The 12,802-nt window shown below is 44.5% G+C and overlaps 1 protein-coding gene across 1 annotated transcript in view; it reads right to left on the reverse strand.

Annotated features, from left to right (window-relative positions):
- The window catches only part of LOC109887301 (vascular endothelial growth factor receptor 3-like), a 225,244-nt gene that overhangs the window by 79,538 nt on the left and 132,904 nt on the right, over window positions 1-12,802 (reverse strand).

Raw genomic sequence — 12,802 nt, forward strand, 5'->3', positions numbered from 1 at the left:
CATTCTTCCGAGGACAGGAAGATCTCTGTTGGCCAACACGACCAGCATCTACGACCAACCTACCGAAGCGCAGCTCAGAGTAAATATTTATTGCATTTTCCTTTGCAAAATGGGTGGTAATTTAGAATTCATAAGATACTTTATTTACGATAGCATGGCTTCTCCCTTTGTTCCTCAGTCTTCCTGCTCTTTCACTCAAACCCAACCCCCTTTCCTTTGTGGAACCAGCTGTCATATCTGTTCCGTCCGCTAGGGACGTTTTCCTTTATGACATAATTTGTAATCAATGTATGATTCATTCTTTATAATTAGTTAGGTATTTAATAAATAAATCATTTAACCCAATGTTGTATTGCTGATTCAACTTGTTAGCCAGGGTTTGTGAAGATTCTACGATGTTCAGATGAGACTGAAATAAGGTGACGATTAATGTTGACTGCTATTGATATAAAAGATTACCAGGTCTTTAAGAGTTTATTCGGAAGATAACAGCTCTATAAACACTCTTTCGTGTGCCCCGACTTTCTAGTTAATTACATTTACATGATTAGCTCCATCAGGTAATATTAATTACAGAGAAAGGATTTTATAGAATAGCATGTAATATCACTTAATCCGGAATAGTCAAAGACACGACACTGTGTAATACTGAGTGTGTTAGTATCCAGGGTGTGTTAGTATCCAGGGTGTGTAATACTGAGTGTGTTAGTATCCAGGGTGTGTTAGTATCCAGGGTGTGTTAGTATCCAGGGTGTGTAATACTGAGTGTGTTAGTATCCAGGGTGTGTTAGTATCCAGGGTGTGTAATACTGAGTGTGTTAGTATCCAGGGTGTGTAATACTGAGTGTGTTAGTATCCAGGGTGTGTAATACTGAGTGTGTTAGTATCCAAGGTGTGTTAGTATCCAAGGTGTGTTAGTATCCAAGGTGTGTTAGTATCCAGGGTGTGTTAGTATCCAGGGTGTGTAATACTGAGTGTGTTAGTATCCAGGGTGTGTTCGTATCCAGGGTGTGTTCATATCCAGGGTGTGTTAGTATCCAGGGTGTGTTAGTATCCAGGGTGTGTAATACTGAGTGTGTTAGTATCCAGGGTGTGTTAGTATCCAGGGTGTGTTAGTATCCAGGGTGTGTAATACTGAGTGTGTTAGTATCCAGGGTGTGTTAGTATCCAGGGTGTGTAATACTGAGTGTGTTAGTATCCAGGGTGTGTAATACTGAGTGTGTTAGTATCCAGGGTGTGTAATACTGAGTGTGTTAGTATCCAAGGTGTGTTAGTATCCAGGGTGTGTTAGTATCCAGGGTGTGTAATACTGAGTGTGTTAGTATCCAGGGTGTGTTCGTATCCAGGGTGTGTTCATATCCAGGGTGTGTTAGTATCCAGGGTGTGTAATACTGAGTGTGTTAGTATCCAGGGTGTGTTAGTATCCAGGGTGTGTTAGTATCCAGGGTGTGTAATACTGAGTGTGTTAGTATCCAGGGTGTGTAATACTGAGTGTGTTAGTATCCAGGGTGTGTTAGTATCCAGGGTGTGTAATACTGAGTGTGTTATATCCAGGGTGTGTAATAGTGAGTGTGTTAGTATCCAGGGTGTGTAATACTGAGTGTGTTAGTATCCAGGGTGTGTAATACTGAGTGTGTTAGTATCCAGGGTGTGTAATACTGAGTGTGTTCGTATCCAGGGTGTGTTAGTATCCAGGGTGTGTTAGTATCTAGGGTGTGTTAGTATCCAGGGTGTGTAATACTGAGTGTGTTAGTATCCAGGGTGTGTTAGTATCCAGGGTGTGTAATACTGAGTGTGTTAGTATCCAGGGTGTGTTAGTATCCAGGGTGTGTTAGTATCCAGGGTGTGTAATACTGAGTGTGTTAGTAGCCAGGGTGTGTTAGTATCCAGGGTGTGTAATACTGAGTGTGTTAGTATCCAGGGTGTGTAATACTGAGTGTGTTAGTATCCAGGGTGGTGTAATACTGAGTGTGTTAGTATCCAAGGTGTGTTAGTATCCAAGGTGTGTTAGTATCCAAGGTGTGTTAGTATCCAGGGTGTGTTAGTATCCAGGGTGTGTAATACTGAGTGTGTTAGTATCCAGGGTGTGTTCGTATCCAGGGTGTGTTCATATCCAGGGTGTGTTAGTATCCAGGGTGTGTTAGTATCCAGGGTGTGTAATACTGAGTGTGTTAGTATCCAGGGTGTGTTAGTATCCAGGGTGTGTTAGTATCCAGGGTGTGTAATACTGAGTGTGTTAGTATCCAGGGTGTGTTAGTATCCAGGGTGTGTAATACTGAGTGTGTTAGTATCCAGGGTGTGTAATACTGAGTGTGTTAGTATCCAGGGTGTGTAATACTGAGTGTGTTAGTATCCAAGGTGTGTTAGTATCCAGGGTGTGTTAGTATCCAGGGTGTGTAATACTGAGTGTGTTAGTATCCAGGGTGTGTTCGTATCCAGGGTGTGTTCATATCCAGGGTGTGTTAGTATCCAGGGTGTGTAATACTGAGTGTGTTAGTATCCAGGGTGTGTTAGTATCCAGGGTGTGTAATACTGAGTGTGTTAGTATCCAGGGTGTGTAATACTGAGTGTGTTAGTATCCAGGGTGTGTTAGTATCCAGGGTGTGTAATACTGAGTGTGTTAATATCCAGGGTGTGTAATAGTGAGTGTGTTAGTATCCAGGGTGTGTAATACTGAGTGTGTTAGTATCCAGGGTGTGTAATACTGAGTGTGTTAGTATCCAGGGTGTGTAATACTGAGTGTGTTCGTATCCAGGGTGTGTTAGTATCCAGGGTGTGTTAGTATCTAGGGTGTGTTAGTATCCAGGGTGTGTAATACTGAGTGTGTTAGTATCCAGGGTGTGTTAGTATCCAGGGTGTGTAATACTGAGTGTGTTTTATCCATGGTGTGTAATACTGAGTGTGTTCGTATCCAGGGTGTGTTAGTATCCAGGGTGTGTTAGTATCCAGGGTGTGTTAGTATCCAGGGTGTGTAATACTGAGTGTGTTACTATCCAAGGTGTGTTAGTATCTAGGGTGTGTTAGTATCCAGGGTGTGTAATACTGAGTGTGTTAGTATCCAGGGTGTGTTAGTATCCAGGGTGTGTAATACTGAGTGTGTTTTATCCATGGTGTGTAATACTGAGTGTGTTCGTATCCAGGGTGTGTTAGTATCCAGGGTGTGTTAGTATCCAGGGTGTGTTAGTATCCAGGGTGTGTAATACTGAGTGTGTTACTATCCAAGGTGTGTTAGTATCCAGGGTGTGTTAGTATCCAGGGTGTGTAATACTGAGTGTGTTAGTATCCAGGGTGTGTAATACTGAGTGTGTTAGTATCCAGGGTGTGTTAGTATCCAGGGTGTGTTAGTATCCAGGGTGTGTAATACTGAGTGTGTTAGTATCCAGGGTGTGTAATACTGAGTGTGTTAGTATCCAGGGTGTGTTAGTTTCCAGTGTGTGTAATACTGAGTGTGTTAGTATCCAGGGTGTGTAATACTGAGTGTGTTAGTATCCAGGGTGTGTAATACTGAGTGTGTTAGTATCCAGGGTGTGTAATACTGAGTGTGTTAGTATCCAGGGTGTGTAATACTGAGTGTGTTAGTATCCAGGGTGTGTAATACTGAGTGTGTTAGTATCCAGGGTGTGTAATACTGAGTGTGTTAGTATCCAGGGTGTGTAATACTGAGTGTGTTAGTATCCAGGGTGTGTAATACTGAGTGTGTTAGTATCCAGGGTGTGTAATACTGAGTGTGTTAGTATCCAGGGTGTGTAATACTGAGTGTGTTAGTATCCAGGGTGTATAATACTGAGTGTGTTAGTATCCAGGGTGTGTAATACTGAGTGTGTTAGTATCCAGGGTGTGTTAGTATCCAGGGTGTGTAATAATACTGAGTGTGTTAATATCCAGGGTGTGTAATACTGAGTGTGTTAGTATCCAGGGTGTGTAATACTGCGTGTGTTAGTATCCAGGGTGTGTAATACTGAGTGTGTTAGTATCCAGGGTGTGTTAGTATCCAGGGTGTGTTAGTATCCAGGGTGTGTAATACTGAGTGTGTTAGTATCCAGGGTGTGTAATACTGAGTGTGTTAGTATCCAGGGTGTGTAATACTGAGTGTGTTAGTATCCAGGGTGGGTAATACTGAGTGTGTTAGTATCCAGGGTGTGTTAGTTTCCAGTGTGTGTAATACTGAGTGTGTTAGTATCCAGGGTGTGTAATACTGAGTGTGTTAGTATCCAGGGTGTGTAATACTGAGTGTGTTAGTATCCAGGGTGTGTAATACTGAGTGTGTTAGTATCCAGGGTGTATAATACTGAGTGTGTTAGTATCCAGGGTGTGTAATACTGAGTGTGTTAGTATCCAGGGTGTGTTAGTATCCAGGGTGTGTAATAATACTGAGTGTGTTAATATCCAGGGTGTGTAATACTGAGTGTGTTAGTATCCAGGGTGTGTAATACTGCGTGTGTTAGTATCCAGGGTGTGTAATACTGAGTGTGTTAGTATCCAGGGTGTGTTAGTATCCAGGGTGTGTTAGTATCCAGGGTGTGTAATACTGAGTGTGTTAGTATCCAGGGTGTGTAATACTGAGTGTGTTAGTATCCAGGGTGTGTTAGTATCCAGGGTGTGTAATACTGAGTGTGTTAGTATCCAGGGTGTGTAATACTGAGTGTGTTAGTATCCAGGGTGTGTAATACTGAGTGTGTTAGTATCCAGGGTGTGTTAGTATCCAGGGTGTGTTAGTATCCAGGGTGTGTAATACTGAGTGTGTTAGTATCCAGGGTGTGTAATACTGAGTGTGTTAGTATCCAGGGTGTGTAATACTGAGTGTGTTAGTATCCAAGGTGTGTTAGTATCCAGGGTGTGTAATACTGAGTGTGTTAGTATCCAGGGTATGTAATACTGAGTGTGTTAGTATCCAGGGTGTGTTAGTATCCAGGGTGTGTTAGTATCCAGGGTGTGTAATACTGAGTGTGTTAGCATCCAGGGTGTGTAATACTGAGTGTGTTAGTATCCAGGGTGTGTTAGTATCCAGGGTGTGTAATACCGAGTGTGTTAGTATCCAGGGTGTGTTAGTAACCAGGGTGTGTTAGTAACCAGGGTGTGTTAGTAACCAGGGTGTGTTAGTAACCAGGGTGTGTTAGTAACCAGGGTGTGTTAGTATCCAGGGTGTGTAATACTGGGTGTGTTAGCATCCAGGGTGTGTTAGTATCCAGGGTGTGTAATACTGAGTGTGTTAGTATCCAGGGTGTGTTAGTATCCAGGGTGTGTTAGTATCCAGGGTGTATAATACTGAGTGTGTTAGTATCCAGGGTGTGTAATACTGAGTGTGTAGTATCCAGGGTGTGTAATACTGAGTGTGTTAGTATCCAGGGTGTGTAATACTGAGTGTGTTAGTATCCAGGGTGTGTAATACTGAGTGTGTTAGTATCCAGGGTGTGTTAGTTTCCAGTGTGTGTAATACTGAGTGTGTTAGTATCCAGGGTGTGTAATACTGAGTGTGTTAGTATCCAGGGTGTGTAATACTGAGTGTGTTAGTATCCAGGGTGTGTAATACTGAGTGTGTTAGTATCCAGGGTGTATAATACTGAGTGTGTTAGTATCCAGGGTGTGTAATACTGAGTGTGTTAGTATCCAGGGTGTGTTAGTATCCAGGGTGTGTAATACTGAGTGTGTTAATATCCAGGGTGTGTAATAGTGAGTGTGTTAGTATCCAGGGTGTGTAATACTGAGTGTGTTAGTATCCAGGGTGTGTAATACTGAGTGTGTTAGTATCCAGGGTGTGTAATACTGAGTGTGTTAGTATCCAGGGTGTGTAATACTGAGTGTGTTAGTATCCAGGGTGTGTTAGTATCCAGGGTGTGTAATACTGAGTGTGTTAGTATCCAGGGTGTGTAATACTGAGTGTGTTAGTATCCAGGGTGTGTTAGTATCCAGGGTGTGTAATACTGAGTGTGTTAGTATCCAGGGGGTGTAATACTGATTGTGTTAGTATCCAGGGTGTGTAATACTGAGTGTGTTAGTATCCAGGGTGTGTTAGTATCCAGGGTGTGTTAGTATCCAGGGTGTGTAATACTGAGTGTGTTAGTATCCAGGGTGTGTAATACTGAGTGTGTTAGTATCCAGGGTGTGTAATACTGAGTGTGTTAGTATCCAGGGTGTGTAATACTGAGTGTGTTAGTATCCAAGGTGTGTTAGTATCCAGGGTGTGTAATACTGAGTGTGTTAGTATCCAGGGTATGTAATACTGAGTGTGTTAGTATCCAGGGTGTGTTAGTATCCAGGGTGTGTTAGTATCCAGGGTGTGTTAGTATCCAGGTTGTGTAATACTGAGTGTGTTAGCATCCAGGGTGTGTAATACTGAGTGTGTTAGTATCCAGGGTGTGTAATACTGAGTGTGTTAGTATCCAGGGTGTGTTAGTATCCAGGGTGTGTAATACTGAGTGTGTTAGTATCCAGGGTGTGTTAGTAACCAGGGTGTGTTAGTAACCAGGGTGTGTTAGTAACCAGGGTGTGTTAGTAACCAGGGTGTGTTAGTAACCAGGGTGTGTTAGTAACCAGGGTGTGTTAGTATCCAGGGTGTGTTAGTATCCAGGGTGTGTAATACTGGGTGTGTTAGCATCCAGGGTGTGTTAGTATCCAGGGTGTGTAATACTGAGTGTGTTAGTATCCAGAGTGTGTAATACTGAGTGTGTTAGTATCCAGGGTGTGTTAGTATCCAGGGTGTGTTAGTATCCAGGGTGTGTAATACTGAGTGTGTTAGTATCCAGGGTGTGTAATACTGAGTGTGTTAGTATCCAGGGTGTGTAATACTGAGTGTGTTAGTATCCAGGGTGTGTTAGTATCCAGGGTGTGTAATACTGAGTGTGTTAGTAACCAGGGTGTGTAATACTGAGTGTGTTAGTATCTAGGGTGTGTTTGTAGCCAGGGTGTGTTAGTAACCAGGGTGTGTAATACTGAGTGTGTTAGTATCCAGGGTGTGTTAGCAACCAGGATGTGTAATACTGAGTGTGTTAGTATCCAGGGTGTGTAATACTGAGTGTGTTAGTATCCAGGGTGTGTTAGTATCCAGGGTGTGTTAGTATCCAGGGTGTGTAATACTGAGTGAGGTAGTATCCAGGGTGTGTAAATACTGAGTGTGTTAGTATCCAGGGTGTGTAATACTGAGTGTGTTAGTATCCAGGGTGTGTTAGTATCCAGGGTGTGTAAATACTGAGTGTGTTAGTATCCAGGGTGTGTAACACTGAGTGTGTTAGTATCCAGTCTCACCCCCTCACACTCTCATCTCCCTCCATCTCTCATGGCCAGATGATGCTACCCTGCTCCCTCTCTTCGCCCTCATTCCCTCTCTCTCTGTGTGTGTGATGCTGCCTTGCCCTCTGTCCCTCCATACATCCTGTTGTTAGTCCACACACACTCCTCTCCTCACACAGACCTAGAAATATCCCCGGGCAGACACACACTCACACAGAACCTGCCACACACACACACAAACATGCTCACTCTCTCTCACACAGAAATAGCCACACACACACACAAACATGCTCACTCTCTCTCACACAGAAATAGCCACATGCACAGTTGCAGCCTCATCTCCCTGTATATGAAGAAAGAAAAAACTGTTTTATACGCAACAAAATTACAAAACGATCTAGAACTACAAAACTACAAAACGATCTAGAACTACAAAACTACAAAACGACCTAGAACTACAAAACGATCTATGAACTACAAAACGATCTAGAACTACAAAACTACAAAACGATATAGGACTACAAAACTACAAAACGATCTAGAACTACGAAACTACAAAACGATCTAGAACTACAAAACTACAAAACGATCTAGAACTACAAAACTACAAATCGATCTAGAACTACAAAACGATCTAGAACTACTAAACGATCTAGAACTACGAAACAACAAATCGATCTAAAACTACAAAACTACAAAACTACAAAACTACATAACTGTCTATTACTACAACAACCAGTGGTGGAAAAAGTACCCAATTGTCATACTTGAGTAAAAGTATAGATAGCTAAAATATCTAGAACTACAAAACTGTCTACAAATACAAAACTACTAAAATGTCTAGAACTACAAAACTACAAAACTGATTAGAACTACATAGACCGTGTATGTGTGTGTGGATTTTACAGGCTGGGTTGTTTGTGTGTGTGTTCAACTACACCGCTGAGAGTGTGTTCAACTGCACCACTGAGAGTGTGTTCAACTACACCGCTGAGAGTGTGTTCAACTACACCACTGAGTGTGTTCAACTACACCACTGAGAGTGTGTTCAACTACACCACTGAGTGTGTTCAACTCCACCACTGAGTGTGTTCAACTACACCACTGAGTGTGTTCAACTACACCACTGAGTGTGTTCAACTACACCACTGAGAGTGTGTTCAACTACACCGCTGAGAGTGTGTTCAACTGCACCGCTGAGAGTGTGTTCAACTACAACACTGAGTGTGTTCAACTACACCACTGAGAGTGTGTGTGTTCAACTACACCACTGAGAGTGTGTTCAACTACACCACTGAGAGTGAGTGTGTTTAACTACACCGCTGAGAGTGAGTGTGTTCAACTACACAGCTGAGAGTGAGTGTGTTCAACTACACCGCTGAGAGTGAGTGTGTTCAACTACACCGCTGAGAGTGAGTGTGTTCAACTACACCGCTGAGAGTGAGTGTGTTCAACTACACCACTGGGAGTGAGTGTGTTCAACTACACCGCTGAGAGTGAGTGTGTTCAACTACACCGCTGAGAGTGAGTGTTTTTAACTACACCGCTGAGAGTGAGTGTGTTCAACTACACCGCTGAGAGTGAGTGTGTTCAACTATACCGCTGAGAGTGTGTTCAACTACACCGCTGAGAGTGTGTGTGTTCAACTACACCGCTGAGAGTGTGTGTGTTCAACTACACCGCTGAGAGTGAGTGTGTGTGTTCAACTACACCGCTGAGAGTGAGTGTGTGTTCAACTACACCGCTGAGAGTGAGTGTGTGTGTTCAACTACACCGCTGAGAGTGAGTGTTTTCAACTACACCGCTGAGAGTGAGTGTGTGTGTTCAACTACACTGCTGAGAGTGTGTGTGTGTGTTCAACTACACCACTGAGAGTGAGTGTGTGTGTTCAACTACACCGCTGAGAGTGAGTGTGTTCAACTACACCGCTGAGAGTGAGTGTGTGTTTTCAACTACACCGCTGAGAATGAGTGTGTGTGTTCAACTACACCACTGAGAGTGAGTGTGTGTGTTCAACTACACCGCTGAGAGTGAGTCTGTTTAACTACACCGCTGAGAGTGAGTGTGTTCAACTACACCGCTGAGAGTGAGTGTGTGTGTTCAACTATACCACTGAGAGTGTGTTCAACTACACCGCTGAGAGTGAGTGTGTTCAACTACACCGCTGAGAGTGAGTGTGTGTGTTCAACTACACCGCTGAGAGTGAGTGTGTGTGTTCAACTACACCGCTGAGAGTGAGTGTGTGTTCAACTACACCGCTGAGAGTGAGTGTGTGTGTGTTCAACTACACCGCTGAGAGTGAGTGTGTTCACCTACACCGCTGAGAGTGAGTGTGTGTGTTCAACTACACCGCTGAGAGTGAGTGTGTGTGTTCAACTACACCACTGAGAGTGAGTGTGTGTGTTCAACTACACCGCTGAGAGTGAGTGTGTTTAACTACACCGCTGAGAGTGAGTGTGTTCAACTACACCGCTGAGAGTGAGTGTGTGTGTTCAACTATACCACTGAGAGTGAGTGAGTGTGTTCAACTACACCGCTGAGAGTGAGTGTGTGTGTTCAACTACACCGCTGAGAGTGAGTGTGTGTGTTCAACTACACCACTGAGAGTGAGTGTGTGTGTTCAACTACACCACTGAGAGTGAGTGTGTGTGTTCAACTACACTGCTGAGAGTGAGTGTGTTTAACTACACCACTGAGAGTGAGTGTGTGTGTTCAACTACACCGCTGAGAGTGAGTGTGTTTAACTACACCGCTGAGAGTGAGTGTGTTTAACTACACCACTGAGAGTGAGTGTGTGTGTTCAACTACACCACTGAGAGTGAGTGTGTGTGTTCAACTACACCGCTGAGAGTGAGTGTGTTCAACTACACCACTGAGAGTGAGTGTGTTCAACTACACCACTGAGAGTGAGTGTGTGTGTTCAACTACACCACTGAGAGTGAGTGTGTGTGTTCAACTACACCACTGAGAGTGAGTGTGCGTGTTCAACTACACCACTGAGAGTGAGTGTGTTCAACTACACCACTGAGTGTGTTCAACTACACCACTGAGAGTGTGTGTGTTCAACTACACCACTGAGAGTGTGTTCAACTACACCACTGAGAGTGAGTGTGTTTAACTACACCGCTGAGAGTGAGTGTGTTCAACTACACAGCTGAGAGTGAGTGTGTTCAACTACACCGCTGAGAGTGAGTGTGTTCAACTACACCGCTGAGAGTGAGTGTGTTCAACTACACCGCTGAGAGTGAGTGTGTTCAACTACACCGCTGGGAGTGAGTGTGTTCAACTACACCGCTGAGAGTGAGTGTGTTCAACTACACCGCTGAGAGTGAGTGTTTTTAACTACACCGCTGAGAGTGAGTGTGTTCAACTACACCGCTGAGAGTGAGTGTGTTCAACTATACCGCTGAGAGTGTGTTCAACTACACCGCTGAGAGTGTGTGTGTTCAACTACACCGCTGAGAGTGAGTGTGTGTGTTCAACTACACCGCTGAGAGTGAGTGTGTGTTCAACTACACCGCTGAGAGTGAGTGTGTGTGTTCAACTACACCGCTGAGAGTGAGTGTTTTCAACTACACCGCTGAGAGTGAGTGTGTGTGTTCAACTACACTGCTGAGAGTGTGTGTGTGTGTTCAACTACACCACTGAGAGTGAGTGTGTGTGTTCAACTACACCGCTGAGAGTGAGTGTGTTCAACTACACCGCTGAGAGTGAGTGTGTGTGTTCAACTACACCGCTGAGAGTGAGTGTGTGTGTTCAACTACACCACTGAGAGTGAGTGTGTGTGTTCAACTACACCGCTGAGAGTGAGTCTGTTTAACTACACCGCTGAGAGTGAGTGTGTTCAACTACACCGCTGAGAGTGAGTGTGTGTGTTCAACTATACCACTGAGAGTGTGTTCAACTACACCGCTGAGAGTGAGTGTGTTCAACTACACCGCTGAGAGTGAGTGTGTGTGTTCAACTACACCACTGAGAGTGAGTGTGCGTGTTCAACTACACCACTGAGAGTGAGTGTGTGTGTTCAACTACACCGCTGAGAGTGAGTGTGTTCAACTACACCACTGAGTGTGTTCAACTACACCACTGAGAGTGTGTGTGTTCAACTACACCACTGAGAGTGTGTTCAACTACACCACTGAGAGTGAGTGTGTTTAACTACACCGCTGAGAGTGAGTGTGTTCAACTACACAGCTGAGAGTGAGTGTGTTCAACTACACCGCTGAGAGTGAGTGTGTTCAACTACACCGCTGAGAGTGAGTGTGTTCAACTACACCGCTGAGAGTGAGTGTGTTCAACTACACCGCTGGGAGTGAGTGTGTTCAACTACACCGCTGAGAGTGAGTGTGTTCAACTACACCGCTGAGAGTGAGTGTGTTCAACTACACCGCTGAGAGTGAGTGTTTTTAACTACACCGCTGAGAGTGAGTGTGTTCAACTACACCGCTGAGAGTGAGTGTGTTCAACTATACCGCTGAGAGTGTGTTCAACTACACCGCTGAGAGTGTGTGTGTTCAACTACACCGCTGAGAGTGAGTGTGTGTGTTCAACTACACCGCTGAGAGTGAGTGTGTGTTCAACTACACCGCTGAGAGTGAGTGTGTGTGTTCAACTACACCGCTGAGAGTGAGTGTTTTCAACTACACCGCTGAGAGTGAGTGTGTGTGTTCAACTACACTGCTGAGAGTGTGTGTGTGTGTTCAACTACACCACTGAGAGTGAGTGTGTGTGTTCAACTACACCGCTGAGAGTGAGTGTGTTCAACTACACCGCTGAGAGTGAGTGTGTGTGTTCAACTACACCGCTGAGAGTGAGTGTGTGTGTTCAACTACACCACTGAGAGTGAGTGTGTGTGTTCAACTACACCGCTGAGAGTGAGTCTGTTTAACTACACCGCTGAGAGTGAGTGTGTTCAACTACACCGCTGAGAGTGAGTGTGTGTGTTCAACTATACCACTGAGAGTGTGTTCAACTACACCGCTGAGAGTGAGTGTGTTCAACTACACCGCTGAGAGTGAGTGTGTGTGTTCAACTACACCGCTGAGAGTGAGTGTGTGTGTTCAACTACACCGCTGAGAGTGAGTGTGTGTTCAACTACACCGCTGAGAGTGAGTGTGTGTGTTCAACTACACCGCTGAGAGTGAGTGTGTTCAACTACACCGCTGAGAGTGAGTGTGTGTTCAACTACACCGCTGAGAGTGAGTGTGTGTGTTCAACTACACCACTGAGAGTGAGTGTGTGTGTTCAACTACACCGCTGAGAGTGAGTGTGTTTAACTACACCGCTGAGAGTGAGTGTGTTCAACTACACAGCTAAGAGTGAGTGTGTGTGTTCAACTACACCGCTGAGAGTGAGTGTGTTTAACTACACCGCTGAGAGTGAGTGTGTTTAACTACACCACTGAGAGTGAGTGTGTGTGTTCAACTACACCACTGAGAGTGAGTGTGTGTGTTCAACTACACCGCTGAGAGTGAGTGTGTTCAACTACACCACTGAGAGTGAGTGTGTTCAACTACACCACTGAGAGTGAGTGTGTGTGTTCAACTACACCACTGAGAGTGAGTGTGTGTGTTCA

Source organism: Oncorhynchus kisutch, linkage group LG19, assembly GCF_002021735.2.
Source record: "Oncorhynchus kisutch isolate 150728-3 linkage group LG19, Okis_V2, whole genome shotgun sequence".
Classification (NCBI taxonomy): Eukaryota; Metazoa; Chordata; class Actinopteri; order Salmoniformes; family Salmonidae; genus Oncorhynchus; species Oncorhynchus kisutch.